This window comes from Molothrus ater, chromosome 4, assembly GCF_012460135.2.
Source record: "Molothrus ater isolate BHLD 08-10-18 breed brown headed cowbird chromosome 4, BPBGC_Mater_1.1, whole genome shotgun sequence".
Classification (NCBI taxonomy): domain Eukaryota; kingdom Metazoa; phylum Chordata; class Aves; order Passeriformes; family Icteridae; genus Molothrus; species Molothrus ater.
In genome coordinates, this window is record NC_050481.2 from 16,226,321 (window position 1) to 16,246,931 (window position 20,611).

Consider the following 20,611-nt stretch of genomic DNA (forward strand, 5'->3'; position numbering starts at 1 on the left):
AAACAAGGTCTGGACTACATCTACCAATTAGTTTATCCCCAATAATACTATTGCTGAAACTGGGCTGAAGTGCAGAACGCTGGAGCCAAGTTAGAAAGTTTGCACTTCAGTAGTCTTTGAAACTTTATTTTCAAATCTACACATAAAATGTGGTTTTCCTATAGCTGCAGGTCCAATTTGCATAGACTATCCAGAAAATAAGGCATTATTTGCAAATAGTCAAGTCAAGCATGCAATCAAGTCAAACACACTAGCTAATCAAGTCAACTGTGCTTAAAGAGTTTTCTTTCATTTAGAGTCCTGCTCTTAAGTTAATTACTGCACATTATTCTCAATTATTGTCTTAAAGGATAAGGAAACAAACCCTTGTGTTACATCCACTTTTTTCTTTCTCCTACAGATACAAAGAGGGGGGACACAGCCCCACAAGATCCAACTACCATTTCCCCCCTCTTTTTAAAAGTATTTAAAGAGCCACCAGAAATCAAAGTTTTTGTGAAGATATCCCACAGTCCCATGGTGCTTTTCATTCAACCTGTGACCTGATAATAGCACTATTCCTTCTCTTTCATTTTAGCGAGGCCAGCAGAGATTAGTATTACCACCCAAGTATTTCTCCCCTCTTCCTGGTATGGAATAGATTAGCTTCTTCCACTCAAATATTTTCTTTCCATGTTCTCCTCTTTCTCCCCCACAGCAGACAGGATGAAATGTCAGCAAAACAAAAATCTCATGCTCCTGGGCAAATCCTCAAACTATACCAAGAAAATTTTTTTGCAACTGCATTTCCTCTTCAAACTGATAGCTTGCTGCTTGAGCTTAGACCTCCTAAGTAAGGAACAGAAACTAGCTCAAATTTGTGAGAAAACACAATATGGAAACACTCCCAGAAGTATAAATCTTGGCCTTTTATCTGAGCATACACAGATTAACAGATGAGATATTAGCATTTCTCCTCCCAAAGCCTTAAATCAGTATTCTATTCCCAGATCTGGAAGAGACAGAAGAATGTGACATACTGAGAATCTTGGCTCACACCTCCAGGACAAGCAGTGTTTATTTTACTCAAAAAGTGCTTGCTTTCTTTCCTGGAAGGTGGAAAGAAATCAGCTTTTGGCATTGGCCTAAACACACAATAGAAGACAAGCTAGGGTTAGTGTTGACTCCCTCCTTTGCTCTTCTGTCTCCATCACCAGAACCAGATAAACTTGTTTATCTGAAGCTTCGTGTTAGGCAAACTAGTAAAGCCAGTCCAAATTGCATATAATGATCATGAAAGTCATGTTTTCTAGGCAACTGCAGAATGCCTTTTTATACATGAGGGTAGCTGATGTTTCACATTTGATATTAAAATTTTATTCAGAAGAGCATATAATTATCACTACAAAGTAAGCTTAATCCACATAAATCGTAGTATGATTCTTGTATCCCTCTCTTTGTTTAATTGTCAGTGTAAGATTGTTGGGCAACTCCCTTATTTTGCTGTTGATCTGCTCCACCTCGGAGAGGGCACGTCTCCTTGATGCATTTCTCATACTTGCAACTTTCATTTTAATTGCTAAGTAGCAGCAGAAGACCTGTGACTAAGGCAAGCTTTAGGGAAAAAAAAAAAAAAAAAAAAAAAAAAAAAAAAGAAATTTCAGGACTACAAAGCAGCTTGGCTATAGTGACACTTTTTAAACAGCACATGAGCCAGTAACACCCTCATTCACACATAACAAATTAAACCCTTCTAATGACCTGAAATAACCAGAAGCAAAAAGGCATCTTGCTATAGGATGGAGTGATGATGTGCTGTCTATCAGACAAAAGGCACTAAGAATGGCACCTCCAGCTTTAGTCCAGCAGTTATTCCATTGTTGCATTCCAGAGCCACACATTCCTCACATACTGGGAAAAGGTCATGACTGAAGTCTGTCCTTACTCACTCAGCTCTCAGCACAGCTGAAGAGGGAATGAAAGCCTTTGTCAGGGGAGCAGAAATAGTAGCAGGCACCTGATTTAAATGTCATGGAGCTACTAGAAAGCATTATTCTAAGTCTGTAAGTAGTGCTTCCCACCATCTGTGACATTCTAAAGCTGTCTACAAATAAAACACTGGGGCTCTGGTGAGCAAATACAGGAAGCACTGATAATTCTTTTAATTCAGAACATTATTTTATAACTATATTATAGTATTATTCATAATCAGTTCCCAATGTTTGAGAAGAGTAATGCTCAAATATTTAACACCAAGATATAAATTGCCACAGATAAGAAATTCAGTGACTCTACCAATAGGTTTCATTAATGGATCAACTTACTTTAGAGCAGATTTTTAAAAGCTTAGCTTAAGGCCTCTCCATGATAATGAAGTGATAACTTTTACTACATCAGACAAATTCTCTAGTTCCAAAGGGCTCAGATTGTGTCAGAATCCTTTCAGTCTCAGTAACAGAGAATGCTATCTTCCTTTAAACATGCCTCTTTTGGTAAGGCAGTCCCCTTGCAGTAGTGCAATAATTAGTGTCACGAAGGCAGTGCAACTGGATCAGCAAAAAATTAAGCCAAGTGACCAAGAGTTCTCTATTTCCTTGGATGTGGCACTTGAAAGTCCTTCAGACAGGTACAAAAATAATAAGCTAATGTGCTACAATACTGGGGGGGGAGATGGGAAGCATCAGCACCCACCAACCTTAGTGATAAAGAAAAGTGCTAGGTTTGCAGCATATTGGTAAATAACATAGAAGTCAACATACTCTTAAGAAGTGTAAAGACTGGCCCTGCCACATGTTATTTCAAAGCCTGACTTTAATTCTATATCTTCACATTTAGTCCTTCCACAAATGGCTTTTTAGGCTGTTGAGTAAACTGCATGGTTCACTTGGATCTTGAGATTTCTTCCTTTCATGGGCAAAAGGTGGATCTTAGCAAAACAATCTTTGTTTATATTTGTCTATCAGACATTTAGGAAAAAGAAATTAGCACAAAAGATATTCCACTATGGCATACCAAAGCAGTTTTTCCATAGTTAAAAATGACCTCATGTATGGTACTAGTAAACAATGCAACGGATTCAGAAATAAGGTTTGTGTTCTTCATTTGAAAGCAGCATCCTTACACACTCACAAGAAGAAAGAGAGCTGCTGACTTGTGTACTCAACCAGAAAAAAACCCAGCATTCAGAGGACAGTTCATACTAACAGCTACCTCACATCCTCCCTGGAAAGAAATAATATTCAACAATGGAGATAAAACTGGCTGAATAACAGAATGAAGTCTGAATGACATCTACCTGCATGTGATTCCTCCAGCAGTGCTTTACCTCAGGTGTATACAGGCAAAGAAGCTGCACTGCTAAAACACCAGGAGTTTTTTGTTGAAGCACACATTCAGTTTGAGAGCTAACAAACTCCCACATGGATCACTCTACTTACCATATTCCTACTAAACTGCACTTGCATGTTTGTGTGGGTTTTGCCATGAAAATTAAAAAAAAAAATTCCAACCAATTTAAAAGTTACTACCCAGCCAGCATTCTCTGCAGCTGCTTGGTTCATACTAATACTCCAATATTTTTAATGGTTCCCAATGACTTTCTTACCCAATACCCTAAGCTGCACTACCATCCTCACACATTTTTTTTCTGCCTGTGACTTGGTGAAAATAGTTGATGAGTCCAAATAATTACTGATGGAGAAAGATCATCTGAAGGGTCTATTGTGCACCAAGTCTTCAGTCTTTGATGCTCAAAGAAGTAATATTCCCAGCAGCTCCTAGAAAATTTAGATTTCCTTAAGCAATTACATATGCTTTACAACACAGAAGTTGCAGCAGAAAAAAAAAAAAGGTGTGTTGCCTTCTCAGACAGTTATGATTTCTTAGGTTCATTTCTGGGGGAGAAAAAAAAAGAGATATGGCATAAGGAACAGAACATTAAGAACATTACAAGGTCTGCAGATAGATAACACCATGGATATCTTATCTGTGAACTCACCTGTCTGGGAGTAAAGCTATTATTCACACAAGTGATGACTAATTATTATTGTGAAAGTCTGAATTTCTAGACTGAAAAACAGACAAGATGGAACAAAGGCCTACATTTCAGCTGTCAAGAACTGTACACACAAGAAAATCTGTGTCTCTAGAACCAAAGCAGAAGCTGAGAGATTCTTGCTCAGTTTTCCTGTAAGCTGAAATAAATGCTAATTCAAGCACAATAGCAAATATCAAGTCTCATTTGAAGATTACTGCATTTTCTTCACTGGTCTATAACAGAAGAAAAAAAGTAATTTTGCTCTCAGAGAGAGAGCCTCTCTATTCAGACATGGTAGTACAGAGTGTGAGACTTACACTTTTTATATGCATGAAAATACAATTTTAAATGCCTGTGATATGTTATCCTCCTATTAGGTGCTCCCCTGCTTAAACCTTTACAAAGATTTAAGCAGGGGAAATCAGTGACTAATCTTATAAAGCAACTTCATACACTTCCAAATGAGAACCATAACTGACAATGCCCTGGTGCCTCATCAGGAAACATGAACACTCCAAGGAATGGTAGAGATGTGAACAGGCACCTGGCTGGATTTGACTTGTCCATGCTGCCTCAAATGAAGGGAAGATAATTCTACAGAAATGAGAAGCACTGGCAAATGCCACTACATACCTGGCTCACTGCACTTGATGTCTGTCAGCCTTCAGGAAGAATGTGCTTTTGACAGTGCCCACTCATGTTGAGAAAGAGTGTGTGCATGTCTCCACATTTGCATGTGCTCCCCACTATCTATATAAAATGTGTGGGTGCATGCATATACTCCATATGGACCAAATATTTCACTTTTTTTTTATGTTTCTGCTGAAGGACAAGAGAAAAGCCCTGAAGGACAAATGGGCAGGAACACTGATCTATTTTGAGAATCAACATGAACTACCTGAAGGCCTTGTTAGAGGGTCCCTAAAGCCAATTAAAGGTTTTGGCCAAGGCAGATTTAAATAAGATTCTGTAAGCATTTGGAAAAACAGATTTGATACCAGCAGATGGGCTGCAACTCTAGTAAGAGGCCTCCATCTGTCCAGAAACTAGCTCTTCACTCTACACACATAGACAGACACATGGTCTTGCAAGAGCCGCACCAACCATTTCCTGCAAAGAACTTCAAAAGCATCCATCATCTTTAAAAACCCCTGTCCTCATAAGAGACTTCACACCACTTCCTTTTCTCCATAGCAACTCATTTTCCAGAGGAAAACATTATCTAGTCAACTGCTATTTCTTGAAAGCACCTAATTGCTGTTAAAATTATAGGAAAGGTATTTCCCTCTCAGTGATATTTCCCTTTCAGTGATGCTGAGCTGAAGAGCAGACTGTTGGAAATTGTCCTTGAACAGGATACATCTCAGTTTTCCCCTAGTAACTGAGAATCTGTCTGTGTAACGTAATTTAGGTGACCTACCAATAAGGTCCAACACACCCTACACAAAACAGCAGTTTGGTTAAACCATAATGCAGAAGATACCAGACCTCTGAGTTAAATGCACACTGTGCAAACATGGAGAATCTCTTCTTCTGCCTAACACCTGCTTGTCCCACAGAAACTGTTTCCACATCACAAGGTGATCATTTCTCTCAGACTGCAGATCCCTTCTTTCCCCACTTCCTTCTATGCTCAAGCATACAGAAAGGAATTTATGACTAAAGTTGTGCTTAGTCTCTGCATATACACTCCTAACCAGTAACCAATTTACAAGGCACTTAGAAATCTGAGAGCAAGCAGAAAATATGCTGTGTACTCTTCCATGCTGGGAAACTCTTCCATTATCTTCAGAAAATGGAAGACAAGCTCTACATGAAGGACATTATTCCCTATGGAGTCATTATAGGATTTCCCTAAATTGTCAATTTCCTGCTGCTGATGATTTCATATTTCAGCATTTCCAAAGTTCTTTGACTTCTCTGTTAAATCTATTATTAGCAGTGTCTTTAAGCATATTACCCACAGCCATCTTGAAAATATTGAAAAAGAGAGGAGATTTTAAAGGCAGATTTTCTTTATCCAACCATCCATTGCTGATCCATTTCCTGCAACTGATAGTGTATACATCAAAATTTACCTATTTTTCACCCACTCAACTCTTTAGGTGTGGTATACACCAAGTACTGAGAACAGTATGGTCTGTGTATCAACTATTTAGCAGCCTGTCTAGAGACAGCTATCAGTTCAAAGATTCCACATAACACATGAAGATTTTTGGTCATGGAAACTTGCTTTTTAAATGAGCTCTTTATGGAGGCCAAAACCTTCCCGAGCAGCTTATACTGTCTAGTTTAAATCCTGCAATTAGGAGGTTTTAGCTCCAGATTAATTAGTAGATAAAGCCACTTGAAGACTTGGAATGCCTATGGTTAGGAAATCATGATCTTCCTTCAAAACATGAGTTGACACAGCACATATGGCTTTGTGCCAAAATCATATGAGTTAATCATAACCTGACCAGTTAACTCGAGTCCCTCAGCCTGCCACTCTGCTCCCCACACTTCAGAAAAATATATAATTATATACTGTATGATTCAGTATGTGTTTACAACTGAACAATTGTTAAAGTGACTATACTACCCCTTGAACAAATTTCTAACACACACTCAATTTATGATTCATCTTAAATTCAGTGGTTACGCATGATTTATTCAGTCCTACAGCCACGATATTCTCCATGGCTTAACTGCCCTCAAAGATGGTGTGATTATTAGTCCTTTTCCTGTTAGGTGGGAAAACTTGGCATTTCCCTTTCACAAGAGATTCACCTACTTGCTATTTCTGCCCACCTTCAAATGCTTACCAAGTTTATGGTTTCTGAGCCAAGAAATTGAATGGGATTTGGACTGTAGAGAAAGATCCTCACCACAGAGAACATAAGTCCCAGTATCATTTGACCGCAGCATGAAGAACCTGCAAGAGTGATTTCTATAACTCCTTAGTAGACCTTCCATACAAAACAGACTGCCTGATTTACAGCAAAGACAAATAGTGAATGATGTAACATTTGATTTAGCTTCACACACCAGAATGGACAAAGAACTCCATCTGATCACTATCTGCACTCCATAATGTTTTGGTACTTGGACAGATTACAGGACAGAACAAGCTACAGAAGATGGCATTGCCAAAAAAACAGGAAAAACAAGACAGCAGCACCTCCTCCCATGACATGATATGAAGCCTACTATCACCAAAAAGAAACCCAGAGTTCTGGGAAGTTTTGCTTTGTCTGGATGATAAACATTCATATTAGAAGGACAAAAATCCATATTACACCCTTGGGCTGCATAACAAAGGCAAACTAGCAGAAACTTTTCCTCTACAGGCCTAGAAACTGAGAGGGAAGTGATTCACAGCATCATCCTTCTTTCCTTTTCTTTGAAGAACATTCCTACAAATAGCAATGGAAAGTTAGTCAGACTGAGGACATACACAGGTGCTGCCCATGTACAAATTATATTTGCTGTGTTGGAACAGAACCAAGCAGAAGGTCACATTAATCTCTGAAGCCATTGCCCAGAGAGGGATTAAGTGAAAGGAGAATAGAAGGATAATATAACAGCAATCCTTGAATCTTTTATTCATACAACTGGCCCAAAGGGAGTTAGATCGGCTAAAGAATGCATCAAACCTTGCTGCCTTCACACTCAATTTGATGATACTGTGTACCACAGCTTAACTCTGTGACTGTTACTGCATGGAGACTCATGCAGTAAAACAGTAACTACAACTGCCTAAAATAAACAGAAAAACCTGACGCTAAAAAAAATATATCCTCCCTTCAAAACATTAGAGCTCAAGTCTTATATAATCTAGTCTGCATACAATACTTTCATCCTTTCCATGTATGTCTAGAACTTTGGCAACAATGCAAATTTTCTTCAGTCCTGAATTTTGTATTTCAATTTTATTCTTGCAAAATAAAAAAAGGGTATATTATTTAAAAAGTATTATTTACATTTTCAGTATACAAATGGCATTAACTCCTAGGAGAAAATTCAGCTTCTATCAGAAAATTTTCACAAATGTGTGAAAAAAACATGGGCTGAACCTCTTCAACTCCCATTTCTATCTTTTATTGCTAGCTAAACACTTTGAAGATTATTCGTTGATACATCACATAGAAAATTCATAAACGTAACACTTGAAAAACACCACTTGGAGAGTAGTCTGAAACGGATTTCAAAACTTTCAAATGTTTCAACAGTTTCAAAACATCCTCTGATAAACTTTGCTTACAAAATACTGAATTTGAATGAGAGTTTATCAAACTGGACCAGTTGTACTGGTTTACCTCAAGTTGCATACACACTTAACCTGAGAAAAAGCAGTAGCAGCAATCAATGAGAAGCATCAAGTGTTCACCACTTACAGCAATATCCAATTTGGTATTAATGTCAAGAGGCAAAGAGGAAATTAAAAAAAAAGGTGGGGAGGAACAAAATTTTACAGTCTTGAGATGGAAATCTTAGAGACAGGAAAATGTATTATCTTAGTCTACAGTGGGAAGTTATGCATGGACTCCTCACTGCGCACAAAAGCTGGAATCAAGACTTCATCAGAGAGCTGAGAGAGAAGAACAGAGAGTGTGCCTGCACTAAAGCACACACAGGCTGTTTTAGCCAAGGAAGAAATACCCAGCTTACAGACAAAGCAGCAGTCAGGAACATTAGAAACTTTCACACAAGAAAAATAAAATTGAGAAATCATTATAGATACTAAGCCTTGCTGGCAAAATTAAGGGATTCAGTGGACCATTACTAATCAATTCCAGAGGAATAGTACTTTTTCCTCCAAAAATTGCTTTACCACTTGGTTTTACACTACTGATCCTTTTCCTCCATGTACCTAGACACTGAATATTAACCCAGTTATTCAGGGGAAATAAATGTATAGAACCATTCACAGCCTGCATTTTAAAAGGTATAGATTAAAATTTTGAGCTTTGGCAAAAACTTTAACTGAAGACAGCTGGCATTAACCCAGATTTTGCTTCCTACCATGTTGATGAGTGACTTCTCCCATTTTCTATGGATCTTTTATAATAATTACTTGTATAGAGGTTGCTGTAAGGCTTCACCCTTGATTTTAGACCATCAGTCTACAAAGAGGTAATAAAAAAACCCAATTTCTCCCATTAGCAGATGGGAGTGGGGAAAAAAGGAAGGTGAAGGAAACCCAAACTTTCCCAACCCAGAAGTCACACACACTTTACAGCTGCTTTATATACCCAGGTGCCTGCTGGTGACTAATTAGAGCTTTTTTCACACAGCAAAATCTGAATTCCACAAATTCTTGGAAAAGAGCTGGAAGACTTTATACTTTGAGGTTCCAAAACTATTGTAAAAAGCAATCGCACTTTTTAGATGCATATTACTTCTTGGCATAGTTTCTCTTCCATTTCTCCAAAACCACTGAAGAGGAAAGCAGAACATGCTGATTTTGCATCAGCAGCAGACTTCCCAACCAGCAGTTCATATTACAGTGAAAAGTTAAATTCTGTGATCTTCAGCTTTTTAATATTCTCAAAGCAAAGGCAATGGGTGGGACAGAATCAGTGATAATTAATGTGTATACCAAAGAGTTCAGTTAATGTCAAGTACAAAAATATTTTCTAAAACATTGCAAACTATATTCTGCACTGTGCAAGCACCAGGAAAATTGCCACGTATCATGTTAAATTCAATTTGCTGATTCTATTCTGCTCACTAATATTGAGTAGTTGAAGACACAAATTCCTTCAGTGTCTGACAATATCACAAAACTAAGGGTTTTGTATTGAAAAATGCTCTGTTCAACTACTCTGTGAAAGACCAAAGAGCACACACAGCACACATGGTAGTATCAGCAAGCACAAGAATCTGATGTTGAGGGAAGTAAGAACAAAAAAATGCCTCTTACACAGCATGTTCTTCCCTTCTTAAGTAATATGCTTCTCATCTGTAAAAGAAATCCAATTATTTGTCTCCACAAATTGGTTTTTGTTGTACTTTTCATGTGATGCCATTTAAAATTACAGTTTACTTACATATTTTACCATTTAACCTACTAGTATATTTTCACTTTCCTGTTAACAACTAAAACTACAACCTAAACTGTGATATCACCAAAGCGTTCCTGTCTTTTTCTCTTCTCTTCCTGAGCAGCTATTTTTACTCTAGAGTCACATGCATGAAAATTAATTCCCCCGATAACTTGACCATCCATCATTTATTCCCTTCTTAAGCAATCTGAACAAAAGGGAATACAGATTCCAAGAGACAAAGGATGAAAACACCAGGGAGGAATTGCAGCTGGAACCAGACAGATGTTCTTCTCTGAACATCAAGTCAAGCCCATGTGGTTACACATGAGCTTCAGAGGCAGATCACAATAGATTTCTTATTAAGCTTTTTTTTTTAATGGGTTTAAAGCAGTTCTCAGTTTGGAAGAGCTTCCCATTTCTGTGGTTTCAGAAACTTCAGCAATGTTTAATACAAGAAGTACTAAACTGGATCAGGCCAGCTCTCCCATCCCCTTTCCTGGCAATCACCAGTTTATTGAGTTCCTGAGCTCAAGCTGCACAGTCAAATCTAATAGTCACTAATGGTCTCTGTTCTGTTAACTTCTCTAATCCCCTTCTGAGCACATTTACACTTTCCCCCCACATGACATTTTGTTCCAGTAACACAGCTGCAATTAAGCAGTTCACAAAGAATATTTTCTTTTGTTTGCTGTAAGACAGCAACTTCTCAAATTTCACTAGAAAAGAACATGCTATAGGTCTTGAAGGACCCAGTCATGCCTCAAAGTTGCCTTTTACTAAACACCAATAATTGTTTGCAGCTATCAAAAAGAACAGAAAATGGTTTCTTCCAACAAAAGCAATAAATCTTCCAGCATACTAAGTATTTTCTCTTCTTAAGGCATTGCAGGATATAAAATTTCAAAATTATTATAAAACAATTTTTAGGATTTTCCTTAGTATTTTGTGACAAAACAACAAAAACCCAGCTTAAAGTTTTCTCCCTTTACACACTATGTTCCTCAAATACACAGAGGATAGAACTGGATCAGAGATGAAGGAAAAACAGAAAAATTATTCTTACCAAAACTGTTTGGAAATAAATTGAAACAAACTAACGTGATACAATAGTATCAGAAAACCTCTAAAAACAAGAGTAATTAAAAAAAAATAAGACTATTTTTATAATGCATCACACTTCTGAAACACCCAAGTCTTGTGCCAGTCATGGTGAGCACACACATTTTAAATGGACATAAAGGAGCTTTGCACAGCTATTTCAGTAATTCAGTTCTACGTGTTAGCCCATGTGCTTAAAGCTCCAGGCTGATTTGGCTGCTCCCACACATGTGATAACCTAACTGCAAAGCCACTCAATAAATGAGTCTATATTTCTGATGAAACAAACTTTCAGCACTGCCAGCTAGCAAATCTTTTATAATCAGATAATCTTCAAATTCTTTATTAAGGTCATTCAAGGGATTCAATGACAGGGCTCACTGAAAAAAGAAGCTGCTCAAAATTTAAGGTTCTTTACTATTAGCTTGGTTGCTAAGCATTGTCAGATTATAGCATCAGAAGAAACCTCTTTCAGGGAATCTAAGTCTAAAGTTCTGGGGTTCCTGAAAAACTTATAGCATAGATTTCTTGCAAATCTTATTAAACAGATCACTGTAGCAAGACTTCCCAGACAAACTTCTGATTTTCAGAGTCTGAACAACCTTACAATAAAAATGGGTAAGAGGATAAATAGTTCTTAAAAACCTACAAAAAACCAAGAAAACAAACAAATCAAGAACCACAGAGAGAAATCAGATAATTATTAACCCTCGAAGACCTTAAACACATAACCACTAAGCTGGGAACACCAAAAGTACTTGCAGCTATGAAGGCCTGAAAACTCATCCCAATCTTTATGATGAAGAAACCTCAGCTCACAGAAGCCTCCACCACTAGCACATGAGATAAGGACATTCTTGCAAAGCCCATAAATCTGAACTAAGGGAACTGAAGATGTGCCAGCACATCTTGAATGAGCCCAAGCCTTTCTTTCTCCCTCACTTCTTTACCCCATCTTCCTTTTGTTCTAGACTGTGTGCTCCTCCAAAAATTAATGTTTTTCTAACAGTTTTCACAAGCTAGACCTTCTAGGTCAAAATTTTCCAGATGCTTTACAGGTATTCTTACTACCATGTAAAATAATTTCTTCTTTTTTCAGATACGAGCCATTTGACAGCCCACAGCTGCTCTTCCTGTACAGAGCACTGTTAATTTATGGACATACAGACATATACTGCATTGTCTACTGTGATGTTATGTATCAATAAGGATGTCAATAGCATTTGCACTCCACTTTCATCTCACTCAGATTTCCAGTGAAGTTAGTAGGGAGAGCCTCATTGCTCTTCAGGGTGTACCAATTCAGACATCAACCATAAATGTCAAAGTTATTTTTATGGAAAAATATAATCAAAATTTAAGTTTTCCCTAGACTGCAACATATTTTTTTAATATTTCAGTGGATTCATTAGCTGCACTATTATTTTTTGCTGACACTTTCTGTACAGTTTTCTAACACTAATTAATAAGCTGAATATTTGTTCAGGTGTTTCTGAAGCTCTTTCTCTAATGGTTAAGAGGAAAGCCCTTCAGGTGCAAGGTACTGGTCTAGGAACACAAAGGAAGATTGAAGTTACATGAAAATTCTAAAATACAGAGTCTATGAAGGCTGGACAGAAACTCTTTCCTCCTAGAAACCTACCCAAGATAAATCCTTTACCGAAAAGTGCACAGGAAGCTTATTAACAAATAAATCTCTGCATAATGCATGCATACAGGCACATTTATTTCCTAAACGTCAAATTAATGTGAAGAAGTCCAATTTCAAGACTTATAGAAGTTGAAAGCAAACTGGCTTCAGAAGAACGAACAGAAAATGCGTCTCAATCACTGAAAAATTGTTAAAACACACTAAGGCACTTGAAAGACATACCATAACAAATCCCCTGAAGGAGAAACCAGTACTTATCACCTGTTGAAGCATCCCATTTAAGGAAGTTCCATACAGTCTTTAATTAGGCTGCTGGAAGGATAGCTTCACATAAACTTAACCACACAATTGTCCAGTCAGTGACACAAACTACAGAGATGTCTCTCCAAGCACCACGTGTGCTGTTCCTCACTGACATTAAAAAGCAAAGGATAAAAGCAGCACTTGGACCATCCTATCGACCATTTGCTTGCCTGGGATTCAAACTCCCAAGTTAATTCATTGAAGGCAAATACAGCTTTTGCACTGACTTGAGAAAAGAGAGCTATTATTCCACTGGTCATAATCCTAAGCACTAGGAGGGGATTTTCTGACTTTACAGTAAAGGTACTAAAAGGCAAAACTTCTGCTCCATTTCCCTTCTCTATCTTTTCTCTGCTGAAACACTTAGTTCTGTGAAGAGAGAAATGGGTAAAATCAGTAATAACATAATGCTGGCCCTTGATGAATTGTGGTGAGAGAAGAAAACTCATCAAGATATTTTACAGCACTGATACCCTGATAAGCAAACTAGGTAGAAAAGTTAGACTGTCTATGTATGACATGGTTAAACATCCACATGCTTCATTTTTTCACCCCTCTATTGCTTAAGGCAATATCCAAGTCCAAATCTATCACCATTTAAACCAGGCATGACTTTGCCAGGAAGCATAACTATTTCTAACAACTGAAGTTTCAGACTTTAATTTAGCTCTGTCTTTAGTCATAGATTTCATTTTTAAAAATAACAATATATAGAAGCGGTTAGCAGAAAAAGTCAACAGTCCCAACAAGGAAGATGGAACACATTTCAACACTAAATAAGGTTGCTTACAAGTTTGAAATTTTGTAGTTAATATTTCAACACTAATGGTCTACAGGGTAGAACAGACAAGGTTTTATGAGTCAAGACCCATTACCTTTCCCTGGTGACCCTAAGAAAGCCCTGGGACCATGTGCGTCACAGGTTTATTGGGGTGGGTTTTTAGGCCCTCCATGTAGCCATTCATGTCTATCTGAAAACTGGAAAAAACACGGTGCAATATGCCATGCTATTGAGATGCTGAAGAAATTAATATTAAAAGGGAAAAAAACCTTATCTCAAGCATAAAATTAATCACTGGGAACCAATTCCCCTGTGCAAACAAGGAGCTGCAAATGAGAGTCTCTATACCCCTAGAGATTATGAGATAAACCCTGTTCTGTCTGTACTCAGCAATTACTTAGAAAACCTTTGCACTCAGTTCCTTGGGTTTTTTTCTCTAACCTTCTAACAGATTTTCTAAACCTTCTCTTTCTTTCTAAACCTTCTCTAACAGGTTTTGAGGGCCTGCCCACTACATGACTGGAGCACTGGCTGTGACATGAGTAAAGGTAAAGACAGACTATAAAACAGACGCAAGACTCAGAGACCCTTCCATCTCCAAGCATGCAACTTTACACGAAAATTGTTTACATTAACAAATCTTTATGCCTTTCAATGCTATTTCTGAAACAGCATTTAAGTCAACAAAAATGCAACAATTTCAACAACATTGTTGCAATTGTGCTACTGCAATGAACTCGTATTTATTGTTAGTTTCATACAGCACACAGCATGGTGCTAAGATTCCAACACACAAGGATATCCTGGAGTGTGCCTGGAAGATTACCCATCTGCCTGCTAAGAACATCAGCTGCACCTCTATACATATACAGATGTAGCCAAAAAAGCTTTAACAGCTGCTGTCAAACTGGATGTGAAACACACAATAACCTGGTATTTCCACTGATTTATCAGCTTTCACTATGATGAAAAGCACATCAAAAAATCAGGCATTTGTATGCTCTAACAGCCTTCTCCCCTCATCAAACAAGGGGAAAAGCTTTCAAGGACAAGTCTGATAGGAAAATGCCTCTTCTTAAGTTCTTTTACTTGAGAAATAAACAGGGGGGTTTCCTAACAAGCTCAGCATCAATTTCAAGCTTACAGCACAAATATAAGTCACCTGCAAGAGCATTGCTCAAGAAAAGTCACCCATAAAGACTTCAGCTCCAGATCTACTTTTCTAAATAAGCCAGACTTCAGATACACCATTTCCAATGTACCTCTCTGCACATGCCTGAAGCCAAGTACCCACACTACATACAAATACTCAGAGAAGATGTCAACACCACATGAAAGCCATCTTCAGATTCACTTTCAAAAATTTCAGCCATCTCTATAGAATGGTCCCACCCATGTTTCCCCCACAGACACAGACGAATGCTCTTTAGGAAGACAACCTCCAAGAAACACACACACACACACAAAATTTCACCAGAGTTGGATAAAGAAACCATGATACCCCAGAAAATCATGTCCTTCTGCTGACAAGGCAGAAGCACACAGAAATTAAAAGTCTCAAAGTCTGCTAAAAAAGCATGATGTTTTTGACAGCATCAGATTAGTTCATTAAGAGGTTTGTGTTCAGTTCAAATCTGTGCACTTAAATTTTCATCATTTTTAGGTCAGTCAGTTCTCCCTGAGCTTTAATTTTAGCTGCAAAGCAGGAGATAAAGCTTTTGTCGCTTTTCCAAGTGTCCCATCTCACCAAATTTAATGACCAATTGTTTGAAGCAGAAATCAGGAGCTAACACAGCACCTAGTCCTAAATCTGACATTAATTACCTTACCACCTGCACATCCTTAATACTCAACATCTGCAAAACTACAGTATTCCCTATAAATACCAGCAATCAAAAATTAGCAGTTTTAATACCAGGTCTCCTTTAATTCTTGACATAATACTTGCAGACATTTCTGTGGCATATTTAATTTACACATAAAAGATAAAGGACAGATGAAACCCTGAGAACAAACCTTCCCACGTCTGTTATTCTTTCTACAGTGTCATAACTGGAGCAGATCTCTATCCTAACCAATTGGATTTCAAACTCACAGGGCATATCATTGTCCCAAGGCAACCTACTCAATTAATTGCCTTTTATTTGCCTTTTATATAATTAAATGCCTTTGCATTTGAATAGATAATGATGCACAAAGGACATGCCTGGTTCCTCACCAGGTATTTAAGTGGCACAGGAGAAAGAGAAGCCCAGATGAAATAAAAACGGCACCAAAGAGTCGTCTTGTGCCCTTCCCATCTGTAAATGCCAGCTTCCTTCTCTGTACTTCAGGAGGAGGTGGGGCTGGGAAACACTTCTTTCAGAAGTTCCACCCTTCTTTACAGATGCACAGATTTCATTAATAGTTAACTGGCGACATACAACATTAACTTACCCTGGTATTCACAGCTTTCCATCCACGCTCGTCCCATGTAAGCGACAGCTTGGGGCAACTGCTTACCAATATTTTCTGCACCATGACACCCTACACCAGGACTTGCTTTTCAATCTTTTAGTCTCACTGACTAGCTCACTTTGAAACAGTAAAATTCCAGTCAAATTTTTCTGTGAGCAGAGGGAAAAAAGTGACAGTCTATTGAGCTGATAACCAACACTCTTTCCAAAAATACAGCAATACTTAATGTTCTTAGGTTTAACAAACTACTTGCAAAATCACTTTGAGTTTCACCATAGTGGACTAAAGGTTCCAGGCTTGTCACGCAAGTAAACTGGAAAGCCCTTCCAAAGAAAATCATTCCTCTTAAAGAGCTGACCTTACTCTTGTTCAGGTTAATAAGTCTTCACAGGTGCTCTGGAACAACCACTACAGAGGCTCTTGAGTGCAAGGTGTCCTTCACTGTGAAGAACTTTGAACAAGAGAAGGTCAATATTAACAAGGCCCTCTAGGCCATAATGTCGTGTATTCCAACATATAAATATTTGAAGCCATTTAAGTATGGCAGCATTCAGAGACCTCAGTGATAAAGAAGAGCTTTGTGAAACTGACAGGCACTTCAACAATAAACTCTATTTAAGAGTCTGCCCAGTCTCATTTTATCTAATTACTTACCTCCCTTGCAGGAATAGCATGCTATTAAGGTTTGCTGATTAAGATTTGAAGGCACTTTGAAGATTTATTGTACCATACAACCACTAATTATTATTGTTCATACCTGCATTTGGTTGGGAGAAAAATAGCTATGTGCCAAATAATTTCTGTTCCAGATGTAAAAATAAAAATATTTGCCCTGCTGTGCTCTTTAAGAAGTGAACAGCTAAAAGACTGCATTTTTACTTTCAGGCCTTCTCTGTGATAGTCAGTCTGTGTTAATCACATGGCTGAAAAAATCCCACCATAAAGGGAAAAAAAAAGCAAAGACACTACAATTTCCTGCCACCAGAACAGGTAACATTTATGCCCTGGTAGCTTCCCAGTCTCAGGAATCCAATCTCCTCCCTTTCCTGGACTTCTTCAGTGCTTCCCTTCAAGGCACTGAAAATGCCAATGCTTAGCACAAGTTACAATGCTATGCACAAGTTATCACTGGTCATGATGAGCAGTCACAGTGGCTATTTACCACTCATCCACACAGTCCATTTTTACTTTCAAAGGCCTCTGAAGCTGTAAATAAACTACTGGGTCACATCCTTTCACCAGGCTCTGTTATCCTGGTGAAAATACACGCAGTGTACTCACTTGTGCTTTAACATTCTGCCCAATTTTTTCACACAGATACTTCCTCACTCTTCCATCCACTCAAATATCCTTGAGCCTGGGGTTCTCACAGCCTTCAATTCCACTCAACAACAGTTTTGGAATTAAGAGGGGTTTTCTTAATTAAGCTGTTAGAACAACACCCTGTGATACAGCCTGTCTTTTTTTACATCTGGTATATTTGAAAGTGTTTACTTTGACTGTACCTTCAACTTAAAAAAAAAAACCAAACCACCACACTCTGATTAGGAAAAAATCAATATAAAAACTCTAATCTAAATAAGGTTCTTTTTCTTTATCATGCACAGCAAAAGAAAAAAAAATAGCCTCGTTATGGAAGGAATACATTATGTGCCTTTCCACTCACCAAACAGGGTTGTTAGGTTAAAAATGAGTAATAAAGTATCTTGAAAAGTTAGACTGTATATTTTTCTCTTTCTTGCTGTCATTCGCTTCTTTCCTTAAATTACTGCTTAAATTCTAGAACTGTTCATGGAAAGACATGCTTGTCGGCAGGTGAACAAAAATACTCCAAGTGAAACGCATCTGCTGCATGTGAAACTGAACAGATATGTCCAATTGATAGCACTAGGAGCAGTAGCAAATTCTGTTGTAACTGCACTACCAAAAGATCCTCTGACTAGATTTACTCTTTCCTCATCAATATTTCTTGCACAAGACCCAAAGTGTCTGTTTTCTCATTTGTACCTCTATTGAGGCTGATTCTAACTCTTGCAGAAATGTCTTTAGATCCTATTTCTGGCCATCCAAAGACCAACTTGCACAGGTGACGTTCAGTCAGAGGCCTGATGCTCTGATGTGAACAGTGACAGCAGTCCTGCTCTGGAATGGGCACTAAATGTCCCCATTTCACCAACCTGAGCCCAAACTAATGACCTGGGAGTCATGACACCTCGGAATGTATATATTCAATATACAGATTTCTCACACGAGGTTCTACCCTCAGGAAAATGTCTGTGCATTGTGACCCAGTTTCGCTGCACAGTTTCACAAAAGACATCCTCTTCCCTGAAAAGGTTTCAGGAACTGATCACGGTTACTGCCCCAGCTAGTTCCACATGCAAAGACTTTCATATTCCCTTCTCCAAAACTCACACCTTAATAAGATGGCTAGACACAGATTACCTGCAACCAACCTTACAGTTTCCATGTCCTACATTTACTTCTGATCCTACCTACAAAACCAAACCGGTTCCCAAATGTTTCCCCAGTAAACAGGAGGGGTACGGAACAGCTCCTGGCGGTTCCCTATGAAGTCACTGCCTTTGTTGTTTTAAACATGCAATTTAAAGAGAATGACACAATCTAGAATATGAGAGAGATTATCCTGCGGTCTGCGGAGGTGTCGATTGCTGGGAGATAAAAAGCCAATGAAACCTACGCTATTTCTCATCACCGGCCAACAGATTTATCCTTCATTTCTGCTCCTCCAAAAACGTTAATGAGGAAAAAGTTTCCTCTCTGTTAACAAGTCCGAGGGCCGCGGGTGCTGCTTTGTTTGCGCAGGCAAACCCAAGCCCTTCTCGGCCGGCAGAGCGTGTCCCGCTGCTGCCGAGCGCCCAGCCCGACCCCACGGCACCGGGGCTGCGAGTCCCGCTGGGAGCACCAACATCCCCCGCCGCTGCGTGCGGCCTTTCCGCACCTCTCCCACACCCCGCCGCCGGCCCCGCCGCGATCCGAGAACCAAAGCCAGGCCTTCCCACGCCCACCGGCGGCCATCCCTCCGGGAGAGCCCCCATCCCTCCGGGAAAGCCGCCGCCGGGATGGCTGCCCGCTCGGAGCGGGAGCCGCGCACCTACCGCCGCTCTGGAGCCGCCGTCCGCGCTCGCAGGGCGCCCACGGAGCCGAGCAGCGCGGAGCTTCGCCCGGAGCGGCGGCGCAGGGCTGCGCTGGGAGCGCGGAGCAGCATCTCCTCCCCGCCGGCCGCCAGACCCGGCGCGGAGAGGGCGGGAGCGGCGGCGCTCCCCGCCCCGCGGCTCCCTCCTTCCCTCCCTCCCGCCGTGCGCGGCCGGCCCGCAGCCGCCCCTGCCGGTGCCCCGGTACCTGCGGGCTCGCACGCGGCCTCCCGGCCCCGCCGGCCCGGCGCTCCCGCTGCCCGCTCCGCTCCTCCGGTCGCTGCCCCTCAGGGCCGCCAGCAGCAGCGCGGGGAGGCGGCGCGCACCGCCCTCCACCCCCGAGCGCCGCGCCTTCCTCCCCTCCCTCTGTCTCTCCCTTCTCCTCTCGCTCTCGCTCTCTCTCTCTCTCTCCCTCCCGCCCCCGGGGCGGCGGGGAAGATGCCGACACACGCCCGGCCCCGCCCGCTCCCTCCGCGCCCCGACCGGCCCCGGTCCCGGCCCCGGCCCCTTCCCGCCCTCAGGGTCCGGCCGCAGCTCCACAGCCACTTGAGGGTTGACTCGGGACTTGGCTCTCCTGGGGGCGAACTTCAGCCCCGTTCTTGGCCCCAAAGGCGATTTTTTTCTTTTGTTTCCTTTTTTTTTTTTTTTCCTCGGGGGTGATCTGGCTGCTCCCAGACCTTGGCTCTTCAGCTGGAAGTCTTGGTCCGCAAACTTGAACAAAAGCCTTAATGCCAAAGCTTTCAAACACGACCAATTGTTCATAGCTGTCAGACAAACTTTGGTGAGGGAAAGGTCCACTTCATGAGGTGAAAAGTTGGGGTGGGTTGCCTTTTTTTTTTTTTTTAAGACTTCTTTTTCCACTTCGAATGTGAAATGCACTGTGGGAACCCACTGCGCACTTGTGCAGTGGGGTTGGAGCTTCCCCGACGGGTTCCTCTGGAGTTTTTGTAGTAGCTCTCTCTGTGGAGCCAGACTCTGGAAGAAAATAGTCACAAAATAACACTTTTAGTTGCAGAGAATAATGCCCCAAATTCGGGCTGTGCAAAAATGAACTTTCAGAATGATAGTCTGGAAGAGTAATTTCTGTTTGAAAAAAAAAATTAAAACATTGTGAGAACACTC

At 40.1% G+C, this 20,611-nt stretch overlaps 1 protein-coding gene across 1 annotated transcript in view; it reads right to left on the reverse strand.

Annotated features, from left to right (window-relative positions):
• Positions 1 to 19,523, reverse strand: part of PTPN13 (protein tyrosine phosphatase non-receptor type 13) — a 112,598-nt gene extending 93,075 nt beyond the window's left edge. The window contains exon 1 of the mRNA XM_036382389.1: positions 19,454 to 19,523. The gene's annotated coding sequence lies outside the window, so the exon portion shown is untranslated. The remainder of the gene's footprint in view (positions 1 to 19,453) is intronic.
• Positions 19,524 to 20,611: the final 1,088 nt, after the last annotated feature.